We start from the raw sequence: 13,045 nt of genomic DNA, 5'->3' as shown, positions 1-13,045 counted from the left end.
TATTTAAATATTTGTACTGCAGAAAAGTAATTTACTTGGGGAAAGAAGTCTATCCATTATTATGAATTATTACTTAATTACTTAATTATTATAATATTTACATTATTATTTTTATTGTTTAATGTGATGATTTTACTTATGATTATTTAGTATTGCATCTTTAATTGAACTTTGTAATTATTTTAAAATGCGTTTTTATGTAAGTCATTACATAATTAAATTTTTATTGTGTATAAAACGTGCCTTGTCTTTGACTTCCGTTATTGTTTGTTGCCTAAATACTGCATTTGTTGACGTAGAAATAACGTGGACATCAACATTATTATTTTTTTTAATTGATCATTAAGATTTTAGGTTCAAATTTAGTTGTCAGTGTATATTTAGCCAGCTTTTTGCCCTTTTTGTTCATAGTTTGAGTGGTCTAGTTTTGGTAGTTTATTTAAATAATTTACTGATAACAATAATTAAGCTAAAATATTAATTACTACAGAAATATACTAACATCTGACTGTATAAAACAAAAAGAATGCGCTACGCTTTTATTTTATTATGGTGAAAATGTGAAGTTGTCGTTCTCCTCCTGACCGCTGGGCGTCAGTGTCGAGTTTCCGTGCAGAAAACTCGGAGAATGAAAACCACGCGCGTGAAGGCTAGCGCGTGCGTGATAACTGGAGAATAACAACTTGCGTTGCGTTAAATGTAATCGGTTCAATTCGCAAAATGGTTCGTAAATTGAAATTTCACGAGCAGAAACTCTTGAAGAAAGTTGATTTTATTAACTGGGAGGTTGACAACAATTTACACGAGATCAAAGTGTTGAGAAAATACCACATCGAGAAGAGGAAGATTACACCAAGTAAGCAAGCGTTAAGCTAACCTAGTGTATTTGTTTTGAGAATGTAAGTCTTTCTGACACGCACACGTTCGTATGTTAGGTGACAGCATCTGTCTTCGGCCAAAACGTGACTTATGGATCTAATACGTTTGTGGTCTTTCTGTAGGTACAACAAACTTAGTCGAAATATCAGAGAACTGGCTCAGAAAATACGTGACTTGGACGAAAAGGACGGTTTCAGAGCTCAAAGCACGGCCCTTTTTTTAGAAAAAATGTAAGTTTGGGATTCTCCGGATGATCTGCGGACGCTTGAGCTGCAGTCGTGTCTGAAAATGAAGTGTGTTTCTCTGTTTTTTTTTGCAGTTACAGTGTCGGTTTGATTCCCACAAAACAGAACCTCTCTCTTGCGAATGAAGTCTGTGCATCTGCATTCTGCAGGTAAGATTTAATCAACCGTGTTCTCAAGTTTAAGGTTAAAGAAACTGGTTTCGTGTTTTGTTTCTGTTAGCGGTTCTTTTTGTGTACTGGTTTCCCTTATTGCTGTCACTTTCTGCAGGAGGCGGCTTCCCTCGATCTTGCTGAAGTTGCGTATGGCCCAGAACCTGAAGACTGCCATAACCTTCATCGAGCAGGGCCGTATCCTTCATCAGACATCACACACTACCTGCTGTTTATGTCATACACGTTATTGTGTGTGTGTGTGTGTGTGTGTGATGTGTAAACTTTTAATATGACGGTATAAATCACTTATATAATTAATTAATATGCTGGATGTTCGCTTAATTTTAAAGGGATGGTTTAACCAAAGTCTCTTTAAGACAAGTCCCGTCACTCGTCGGCCATCTTTGAAACGCCTCTCTCGCGTGCAGCTCTTTATATAGATATATATCAAATTCTCCCAAACTGTTCACTAAGCTTACGATTAAATTTAATAATTGAAATCTGGCGCCAATCTGAAATGGCGATACAAAAGCTTTTCTCTCAGCCGGTGCACATGCGCAGACCTAGAACGCTGTTTCTATAGCAACGGAACTTCTAATTTTACTGATACCGATAGTTAGGTAGTACCTCACTTGCCGATAACCGATTAATTCATCAGTAGTTTTTAAAATGGATAAATGTAATGGAGTTGTTCATGTATTTATGTATAATGAGCCAACAGTTAGGTGAGGCGCCCGTTTTAGTGTTTAATAAACAAAACCCTCAGCCATTCACTCATTCATACATACAGAGATGATCACGCAATGAGTTCATGCTTATCTAGCTTCACTAGAATCAGTGGAATGGCGGGGGCATTGTTTCGATATTTGGGTGAACTGGTCCTTTAAGTGAAAATATCATAAAGAAAATGAATCTCCATTTAAAATTTGAATGAATGTGTTTGAAACCATTTCTTGACTGGGCAACAGATATTCGTGTTGGGCCTGAGATTATCACTGATCCGCTTTTCTCGTAACAAGGTGAGTTAACAACACTCGGTAGCTTTTTTTTTTCCCAGATGCCGGCTGAAAAAAAAACTAACAAATTTATAATAAACTTTGATGTGAATCTGTGGAAACTGAAAGCGTAAAGTTATTGTGCAATGCTCTTAAAGGAGTATGGAAGACTTCGTCACATGGGTGGATTCATCCAAGATCAAACAACATGTCCTGAACTACAATGAGGAGGTATGTCTAAATATTAATAATCATCCTTGTGCATAACTGTACAGAAGTTAAGTTTGAGTCTGTAATATATGCTTCTGAAAGAAAAAAAATATATATATATATATATATATATATATTTTTTTTTACCTAATTATGCCGATTTTGAAACATTCATTCTTTGTTGGTTAAAAAATTTAATAATTCATTTGGAGTAGAAGTCTTTTGTAAAATAAGTCATTTGTATGTTTTTACGGTTACTTGTGATCAGTTTCGATCTGTCCTATTTGAGAGAAAAATATTTCTTTATAAAAATTACTGGCGTCTTAAAGTTTCAAACAGTGGTGTCACGCAAACCTTTTATCAAAATGATTTCAGAATATTTTCAACCCATACAAACACTACTAATAATCTGCGTCTTTTTGGCACTAAAATGTGAAGAAACGGCCATTTTAAGTGCAAGTGTGTAATCATAAGCACCAGCGGAGTTATATTTGCTACTGAGAAATGATTAAAAGCAGTTATTGAACTAATTGCTCATTTAACGTTACAATTTTTTTCCCCCTTTCAGCGAGACGACTTCGACCTCATCGTCTGAATTTCCAAACGCGTTGGATTCCAACCAGAAACGCTCGGCGTCAAGATCAGCTGTTTGTTTGTGATTCCGCAAATAACATGTATATAATTTATGCCGCGTGAGACAAAATGACCATCTTGAACCATTTTTCAGTGACTGTGTATCAAAACAATAAGCCGTTACACTTATTTACTCTGAATTTACTTAGTTCTTACAAAAGCACCTTGACGTATTCACAAATAGAAGTTACATTTGACATAGTGGGCGCCAAACAAAGACGCATTGATCTCTCCCCTCCAGCCACAGATGCGATTTCGTATAAGCGCGGCGTATACTTTGCATAGCTCCGTTATGAACATCCTGAAGCGCGCATCGCTATCTCCGTTTTAAATAAAGCAGGGCACAACTGTAGAAAAGCGACCTCGGCGAAACCTCACGGACAGCTACGTTCGGTGTCTCAGACAGACACAGTCTTAAGGCCAGGACAGACTCTGCCGTCTAAACCGGGGTTTTTTTGCGGCGAGGCCCTGAGAGTTTCCGCTCGGATTGGAGGCGCATTCACAGCCACCAGAAAGCGCCGCGTGAGCGGCGAGGGTGATGAAGATCACGGCGCCCGCCGCCACTTTGGCGTAGGTGGAGCGGGTGTTGAGGTACTTGGCGTCGCTGCGGTACTTCTTGGACAGGCTGGACAGATTGCTAGCTTTGGAATCCAGGGCTGCGGGGAGAACAGACGGAAGGTTTTCCGCGGAAATGAGCTTAGGAAAGTGAAAGCGGCTGCGGTGGGAGTTCACTCACGGATAGCGCCTCTCGCGCTGGAGCACTTCCTCTATGTTGGCGACCATGATCCTTTGCACGTCGTGTAACTCTGTATTGATGCTGCCCAGGTTTCTTCGTGCTCTGCTGTCGATGTAAGACTTTTTGGTTTTCTGAATGTACGTGTCTGGAGACGAAAGGGAAATCGTTTGATTATAAGTAGGCAACCAACTGCTGATTTTTTTTTATTAGTAAAGTAGTACTAAGTTCACTTATGTATTATTATTATTATTAGGTTATATTCAGTTATCTGTTGTCTTGACCCATGTGACAATCTTTTTGTTTAAAAAATAAAAGCAGTTTTATGCCCTACTGCTTAAAGATTTGTGGGGGGCACATTTTTAAATGCTAAATTTTTATACATATTAATGCAACATTTTCCAGCATAATTTCTTTAGTGTCACATGATATGCCGCTCAAGAAACATTTCTGATCACCATCAACATTGTGCTGCTTTACATTTGTGAAAAGCGCTCTTTCTTATTCTTGATGAACAGGAAGTAACCATTTGTGCGTTTTTGACATTGAAATCTTTTGTAGCATTATGCGAGCTTTTACTTTTCACTTCTGATCAATTTAATGCATCCTTGCTGGATAAAAGTGTTAATAAAGCATAAATCCTACTGACCCCAGCCGTTTGAAGCGGTGGTGTATATATTATTTGAGCTTTCAAATGTCATTGATAGGCTGTATATAAGATGTTTCTTACCAAATTCGATAAAGAAATGCGGCCGTGAGACTGAAGGACTTTTGTCCCGTACTGTTCGCTAATTCTCCCTCCAGATCCTCCAGATAATGACGCCAGTTTCTTAGGGAAATCCCGCTTCACAAATGACCAAGTAACACACTCCTTTCTCAATGGCGTAGCTGGAAAACAAGGCGAGATCGTGAAGCATGTATGCGTTTGTTAAAAATGTCCACAGAATTCATATTCATAGAAATTAGGATTAACAATAGTAGTTTTTTTTTTATCCAATAATTATATATTGCGTTTCAGTCAGGGTGAAAGCGATTAAAGATCAAATTATAGCTCATAATTTATAACTCACTTCCACCTGGTTTTTAAAATATGAATTAGGTTAAAAGTGAAGAAAAAAACATGGAAGTTAATTAAATATGAAAAAGTAAAAAAAATTTGTGACTTATTAAAAACTTATTAACTCTAGTGTATCTCAGAAGATGCTTAGCAGAAGCTATCAGTAATTATTTTACTTTGTTGGCAATTTTTTTCTATATTTTTGAGTTTTAGGTTTCTGAAAACTGTTAATTGTTCAAAAAACATTTATGATTATTGTGAATGTTGAAACCAGTTTTTCAGGATTCTTTGGTGACTAGAAAATTTAAAAAAAAAAAAGTTTATTTGAAACGGAAGTCTTGTAATATCTGTGTGTTTTTACTATCGCTTTGATTAATTTTAAAGTCTCTTTGGTAAAAATTTCTTTCAAATATAAAAATACCGTCGTCTTGAAGTTTCAAGCAGGCGTATGCACAAACCTTTTATTAAATCAAATAACTTAATTGTCACAGATCTCCCTGTATGGACTAAAAACCTGAGGTGCAGGATTTACGTATTTCCACTCTGTTGTATCAAATATTACGCTCAACAAAAAAGATCTTCTGGCTGCTTCTTCACACGTAAGTCTCAGAAGAGTTAGAATTAGAAATATTTTAGAATGACGGCTGTGCGTCCCGTGAGCTGAATTCAGCCTCGGACCGTGTCGGTACTCACTGGAAGGCCATGGCTCCCGCCTCCAGAGTGCAGCGCGCAGGACTCTGATCGGTGAGTTTCCTGCAGAGCTGCTTGGCTTGATTCTGGTACTTCTGTAAGTCTCGCCCCGACTGTAAACTCAAACGTATTATACAAATCACAACCGTGCAGTAACAGAGAACGTGCAAGTAGCTCCCTCAAACACATCGTGCGTTTAAACTTTGCTCAAATGCTGTAGTAGTAGATGTGTTGGTTCGCACCTGCTCGTCTTCTTGCATGGATGCAGCCAGCGGCAGGCTGTCGGCGACGCGAACAATCATCGTCAGCAGCACCATTTCGCCTGTTCTCTTTACTCTTCAACTTCGGTCTGTTTTGAGGCGAAGCGATTGATTGTTTGACCGAACGGCAGAAAGTGACACATTTGAACTGACAGCAGAGTTCAGATGAGTTGGCCGGAAGAGGTGTGTTACCTCAAATTCTTTCCGGCTTTCGCATTCCAAAGGTTCCGATTATTGATTAGTTTATTCAACGCTATAAAGTTACAACAGACAAGACTAAAGTTACAACAGACTAAAAATTGTAATATGAAGCTGTACTAGCTGTTTAAAATCCATAAATATTAGCTTTAATTCTACACACAATAATATATATATATATATATATATATATATATATATATATATATATATATATATATATATATACACACACACACACACACACACACGATAGATAGATAGATTTCAATTATTACGGGCAATCATAGTTATATGACATTTTTTGGCAAACAATTTGATATAACGTAAGTTTAAAAACAAATTAAAAACGCATGTGCGATTCATGATTTCACTTTTTTAGAAGTAAGAATTATTTTTATATAATGCCTTATAGAATGATTTAATTTTCCGATTTCCGACAACAAATATAGGCCGCTGGTTACTAAAACTTATAGTAATGGGAAAAGTCCCAAGCAATAAATGTCCATTCATAAATTTGCTAATTTGTTTAACAGATATTTTTTAATAAAAGGGCGGCCCCACAAGATCCGTCACTCCAATATATTTTTACATCTTGTTTAAAACCTATTTTAAATAAATGACGCTCTTGCGATCTGTAACTCTGTCGTCAGTTGAATAGCTCTGCTCTCGACTGCTTCTGACTGCACGCGCTGATCGTTTCGTTTCTGTTCGGCGCATCGATTATTCACGTCTGTGGGCTGATCTGCGTTGAGCTGATCCCGCTTGAACGCTTTTCCTGATCACGAACAGCACGATTAAACTCTGCATCCGCACTGAAGGTAAGGTCCGCCGCGTAAAGTGTTTATCAACGCCCTTTCCTCGCTCTGCGTTCACGGCCGCGCTAATTCAGAACGAAGCGTATCTCTGCGGTCCGACCATTGTTGTTGTCCCGTCCTGGTGAACATCACCAACAAATCACATCACATCCCCCGCGATTTAATGCGCATCAGTAACAGCTCGCGGCTGCACGCGATCTCGACGATCTGCAACTGGAGCGCAGCTGCTTGCGCGTCCGTTTGCTATTTGGTTACGAAGCGTTTTGGCGTTTATCGTCACGCACGTTCACTGGTAGGCCACAATGCACGCTCGCTGCAAGAGCCAGTGTTACTCGAGCAAGAAAAGCCGTCGTTTGTGGCTGTTTGTTAATACGTTTTGCTTTCGGGCCTTTTTTTTTTTTTTTTTTGATGGTTCGGTGTCTCGCGCACGAACGCGTCCCTCCGTGACCCCGCGTCACGGCGCATCTTTATGTGACGGGAACAGTTGTCACTTGTTTCCTAGCGCTGCGGTTTGTGTGTGAGTAACGGTTCTCACCTCTGAGAGCGATTAGTTCAGCCTCGCTGGATTGGCTGACACCGCTCGCAGCTCTTTTGATGCCACACAAGGGCCCTTTATGCGAGGCTCCAGCTGGACATGCTGCGTCTCTGCTCTGATTGGACGATTCCCGTGCGCGAGAAGTGACGTCTTCCTGCAATTATAAAAGTCGCCCTTACGAGACAGATTGGACCACGCTAAAATATAGCATACAAATGATTGTGCAGGATGTTGATATTTACCTATTTAAAGAAATAGGTTTTCCAACAGTGATAAATTATGGAGCATTAAAGAGCACGCGTATCATGGCGGCCAATATTATTAGAACGTATCAATTTTATATCCGTTGTTTCTATCTTTGGCTGTAGTGCGTCAGTAGGAAATATCAGTTAAGAAATTATTGTTAGAAATAATTTTGCCGTTCATTGAAATAAACCTGAACCACAAAACCAGTCATACGGTGTAAATATTCTGAAACGGATGCATTCACAAATGAAACAGAAAGCTAGAACATAAATATTCAGTTAAAGCAGGGCTGAAATTATTGCCAGAAATAGTGGTTTAACGAGAGTTTCTCAGATCAAGCGTTTTGACTGTGAATAATTTACTTTTGAATAGAAATGAGAACATACGCAGTTGTAATTGTACCCAAATATAATTTGTTTACTTTAGCTAGATTTCAATATTTTGGCAAAAAAAAATGCATCACAGTAATTTCGTTTTTTCTCTTAAAGACTTGAGAATGAGTGTCAAAAATGTAAATCTGCTTGTAAATGTAAATCTACTAAACGTAAAACTACTTGCTAAACTTTTGTTTCAATTAGATTTTTCATTCTGGCATAAATGGTATCATATGAACATCTTACTCTCAAAAAACCCCCCCTGCATATTACAAAAAAAAAAAATCACAAGTAGGGCATTGCTATTTTATTATGTCATATTTTATGTCACACAAAGTGCAAAAAATATCTTTAAGTTCGTTTTAACCCATTTGTCCAAAACTTATCGAAAAATGCTAACTTTGCTAGATGCTAAAATGCTACTGCTTGTATGCAGGTTTTGGGATTCGTTCTTGTTCATTTTAATAGCGGTGGTCCATCTTGGCATCACAGTCTCTGGTTAAGCTCATTTAAATTAATTTTAGACCATTAGACGTGACATTAAAGTGCTTTAGAAGCCTGTGTGAAAACAGAAGGAGGAACTTTGATACACAGAAGCAGTGTTTAGTTAATATGACCTAACTGTACCTGCAGTTAGACACAGTGGCATTAGTAATGGTTTAGAGCCCAGGGCATCTATAGGAATTGTTTAATTTCCCCAAACATATTTTCAGAATATAGGTATAACTCATATGACCCAGTGTTTACATTGTTTTTAATCTTTTTTTCAAACCTGTTTATCAGTTCATCCCACCATTTCTAGTGTATCTCAGATGACTGATGTCCAAAAGCATCCGCTGCTCAGACCGGTGTCCCAGTAACCCCAATCCATATCAGCTGCTCCAGCACGAGCAGAAACGTACATGTGACACGCCCAGATATGAAACCGAAGCTCAGCGTTTATCAGATACTCTCTAAGCTCCACATGAGACAACCACGCCCGCCGCGCTATTGCATGTTTATGTGAGATTGCTTTGTTTGAGCACCGAATGCATGCTGCAGAACTCGCGCCTGTGTCTGTCCGGGTCAGGTGCTGTGAGAGTGCCATGCAGGAAGGAGAGGAGAGAGTGAGGCGATGGGCTGCACCTCAGCCAAGCAGTTGTCATCTGTACCCAGTGATGAAAGAGGGCCGGGGTAAGGCCTACAGCAATGGGAACGCCTTCTCCGGTCAGTGTCCCAGCTGTGTGTGTCATGAATTTTCGCTGTAAGATAATGTGACGGAGAGCCAGAAGTCGGTGCTGGATTTGTATTGAAAATGCCGATTCGCCACCTCCTATATATTGAGTGAACAGGGTGCAACATTTTAAATAGCAATTGAGTATTTAATTTAAGCATGTAGTTTTCCAATCGGCATTTTAGAATCATTTTCTGAGAGCAGATCATGTTACATAGGGCATGGAAAGCGGATATAGGTCAAAGCGATATATATATATATGATATATATATATATATATATATATATATATATATATATATATATATATATATATATATATATATATGTGTATATATGTCTGTGTGTGTATACATAATTTTGAAGCTCCTCTTGGTCCCATAGTGGGAATACAGTTTATAACAAATCAGCTTTTACAGTCCTATTAGTGTAAGTGGTGATTTGTGTAAGGTGCTTTCATCCGAAGTGAATTAGAGTTCAGTTATTAACTACAGTCCCTCTGGAGTGACCTGGATTTAACTGCCCTTAAAACAGCGATGACAGAGTCTTGTTCTTCTGAGGTTGAATAAGCAACCTTAAAATCCATTTAAAATAAAAATGTACCATGTTTACTATCTTACTATTACTGTACATGTCCATAAATAAAGAAATGTCTGTAAGTATTTGCCCAGTAATTCGGGTTATTATGTTGAGTAAAACTAAGAATTCTGTGTCCAAGTGATTATGCGTGTGCATTACTTTCTTTCTGTTTAGATGAGTACAAACTGAAAGAGTCGAGAAAGATGAAATACATGCATGGAGAAGAGGAGGCGCGTGCAGACACACGAAACCAAGAGAACTTGGTAAAGATTGATGCGTAGTCGAAATAATCAAATAGTCACAAATGTTTAACACTATCCTGTAGAAACGTGCATTTTCCACTTTATGTATTGCAGGAAAGAGCACATTTTGCACAAGGGCAGGCATAAAGATGCCACCGGGAATAGTAATAAGATAAGGTGAGTGTGTGTTTTGGTTTCTGCTCTAGTATTCAGTAATGGAGAGAGAGAGTGTCCAAAGAGATGTTCACCAAGACTTCATTGTTCCTCAGTATCCACTCTTCAGAGAGCCAGCAGGAGTTCTTCAGGATGCTGGATGAGAAGATTGAAAAGGTGATTGAAGTAGCATTACTGTTTATTATCGCTCAAAGGTTGCCAGGCATTCTCAAGTCCCTAAAGCTTTAGTTTTTCGCATCTTACATGTTGTTTGTCTATGCGCACTAAATGGAGTATACATTGAGAAGGCTGTATGTGGTCAGCTATGCGTTTGCGTAAAAGCGTTTGCATAAAAGTACACTGTTTTGCGTAAAAACTGAATTATTCTTTGAGCATAAGCATTTGTGTAAAACCAAAGGCTTAAAATAACACTCCACTGTTTTTGAAAATAGTCTAATTTTCCTAATTACTAGAGTCAAGTAGAGTTTTACTGTTTTCTGATCCATTCAGTTGATCTCGGGTCTGGCGATAACCAGAGATACTCCCAGCATTTTCAGGCTCTCGTAATATCACTTTCATCTTAGTAGACAATATAACTACAGAATAGTCATGTTTTAAATGGGCTCCTCTATGCTCCAACCTTTTTGAAACATGTTGATTTAAAACCCATCGTTCTGAAAAGCAGGAGATGCTATCCACTGTGATGGACCGAATACCACAAGCGTGTACTGGAAATGTTACAGCCCTTACCATAATGTCGATGCAGTAAGACTGCTTACGACGACCCAAAAACAGTAAAACCCTTCATAAACAAGGAATTTGTGGCATCCACTGGGGACATAATTAGTGGCTATAATGACTTTTTACGTCAAGTTGCATCGCACCTAAGTAAACATTACATGTCTGCATTTGTGATCTGAGAAGCGACAAACAACAAGCACTGCTCCACAATGCTCAAAACATGTCTTGAATAATCAACAGATCCTTTAAATGTCTGAAAACATAGGTACTAACAGGCGGTAAGCACCAGACCGTCTTTGCAGAGTTGGAATTACTCCATCCTTTGTGCACAGCTGGGCTACTCTCCTCCCAGGTTCAGGAATCAATCTCCGTAAATCGCTGAACACACTCTTAATATTTGCGTCGAACTTTTCTGAAATCAGTGTTGTAAATACAAATTAGGAAAGCATAAAGTAGCTTTCAGTTTCACTTCAAAGCAGCGTCTCTCAGAACATGGCGCTGGCAGCGCGCTGCAGTAATAGCTCCGCCTTCTTTCTTTAAACATTAGCTCGATGTTATGCAAATAAACCCACACAGTGATGATGAGATTTGGGCGTGTTCAATTCAGCAAATGTAAAAATCTATCTGTTTTTTTTTTTACCTTCCCCCTTAATATGACTCTTACATTGCATTTCCAGGGACACAGGACTACTGCTCGGAGGATGAGGATGTGACATAGCATGCAGAGACATTTGACTCGCGCCAACATTGAGGTCAATCCAGTCCCAAAGTTCTTTACACTTGCTTTCCATGCCTCCATTACCCAGCAAGTATTAATCTTCAAAGTGTAGCAAGTGACATCAGCCCAGCTGTCCTCCGTTTACAATTTACACACTCTCCCAAATGTCTTACAGGTCACTATTAAGAGACTCTTGAGGACTAGTAATTAAACGGTATGGGGGCATGGAAAGGCCGTGGTTAAGGAGACTGAGGATTGACCCAAGATTTGAATGGGAAAGCCATTATCAGACTGTTCCTCAATCCCCCTTGCCTTACACTACCCACCAGCCTTCTCCTACTCATAGACTACATACAGTGGAGAGAGCCATGCTCTGAAACCTGGATTTGCGCCCTCCCTTGGATATGGACACTACAGTCCGTACTAGCAGTGGAGATGATATCTCCCAAGGAGGACATTCCTACCGAGGAGACTTTGACGTGATTCTGTCCAGCTCATGCTGATGAGGCGCAGTAGGTGAAGCGCATGGACAGAAACACTAGGCCATTTCTAGCATTCCAAATTTTTTTAAACAAAGTATTTTTTCACCGCGATGTATTATGTATATGTCTTTTTTGACCTTTTTCTTTGAGTTCGTTACAGCGCTCAGGACAGCAGTGCTGTATGTATCATCACTAGATTTGTTTGTTAGGTGAAGGCTGTGCAGTTCCTTCAGGGCGGTCTTGAGCGCGTCGGAGGGGAGAAACAGATCACAGCATCTAGCACGTGTTTAGGGCGCCACTTACAGCATCTTAAGGTCACGTAGTACTCATCTTACTCTATATAACAGGTGGATATCATGCGTTAAGCCGGCATTTATAGTCACTATTCTTGAGTCGAAATCCAGTACAAGTTTCAAAACCAGCCTTGAGAGAGTTTTACATGGATCGTTTTTATTACGGGAAGTGCTTCTTCCTTTTACAGTATGACAGTAATTTGCCATAGCCTTAAGCACACAGTGTTTTCCTTTCTGAAATGATATACAACAGTAAGCCATTAATTTCTGTATTTTCACACTAAAGTGAACAGTATCCCACATGTATGTAAGTTCTCGATGTACACAGTTGGGCCAAACAAAATTGCCAAAAATGCAAGTGTGATGCTGAGTGAAAGAATAAATAAATACAATGACCAACTATCCAGGAGAAGCATCAGTTGTTTGGGTTTTTTGTATACTTGAAGTCAATGAGGTCCAGTGTATTTTATTTATTTTTACAGAAAATTAAGGATTGGAACCACTGGTATGAATAAGTGAGAGGTTTTGTAGAATTATTACTTGGTTACGCCCCAAAAATGAAGATGCTCTCATTTATTAGCCCTCATGTCTTCCAAAAC

The 13,045-nt window shown here is 38.9% G+C and overlaps 3 pseudogenes; 2 read left to right on the top strand and 1 right to left on the bottom strand.

The window, feature by feature from the left end:
* Nucleotides 1-601: 601 nt before the first annotated feature.
* LOC122358715 lies at nucleotides 602-3,197 on the top strand (annotated as a pseudogene).
* A 331-nt stretch (nucleotides 3,198-3,528) lies between these two features.
* LOC122360886 lies at nucleotides 3,529-7,542 on the bottom strand (annotated as a pseudogene).
* Nucleotides 7,543-9,137: 1,595 nt separating this feature from the next.
* LOC122358763 lies at nucleotides 9,138-11,671 on the top strand (annotated as a pseudogene).
* Nucleotides 11,672-13,045: the final 1,374 nt, after the last annotated feature.

This window comes from Puntigrus tetrazona, chromosome 2 (genome assembly GCF_018831695.1).
Source record: "Puntigrus tetrazona isolate hp1 chromosome 2, ASM1883169v1, whole genome shotgun sequence".
In the NCBI taxonomy this organism is placed as follows: domain Eukaryota; kingdom Metazoa; phylum Chordata; class Actinopteri; order Cypriniformes; family Cyprinidae; genus Puntigrus; species Puntigrus tetrazona.
The sequence above is the reverse complement of the archived record's forward strand: the minus strand, read 5'-3'. Positions and strand labels throughout refer to the sequence as shown.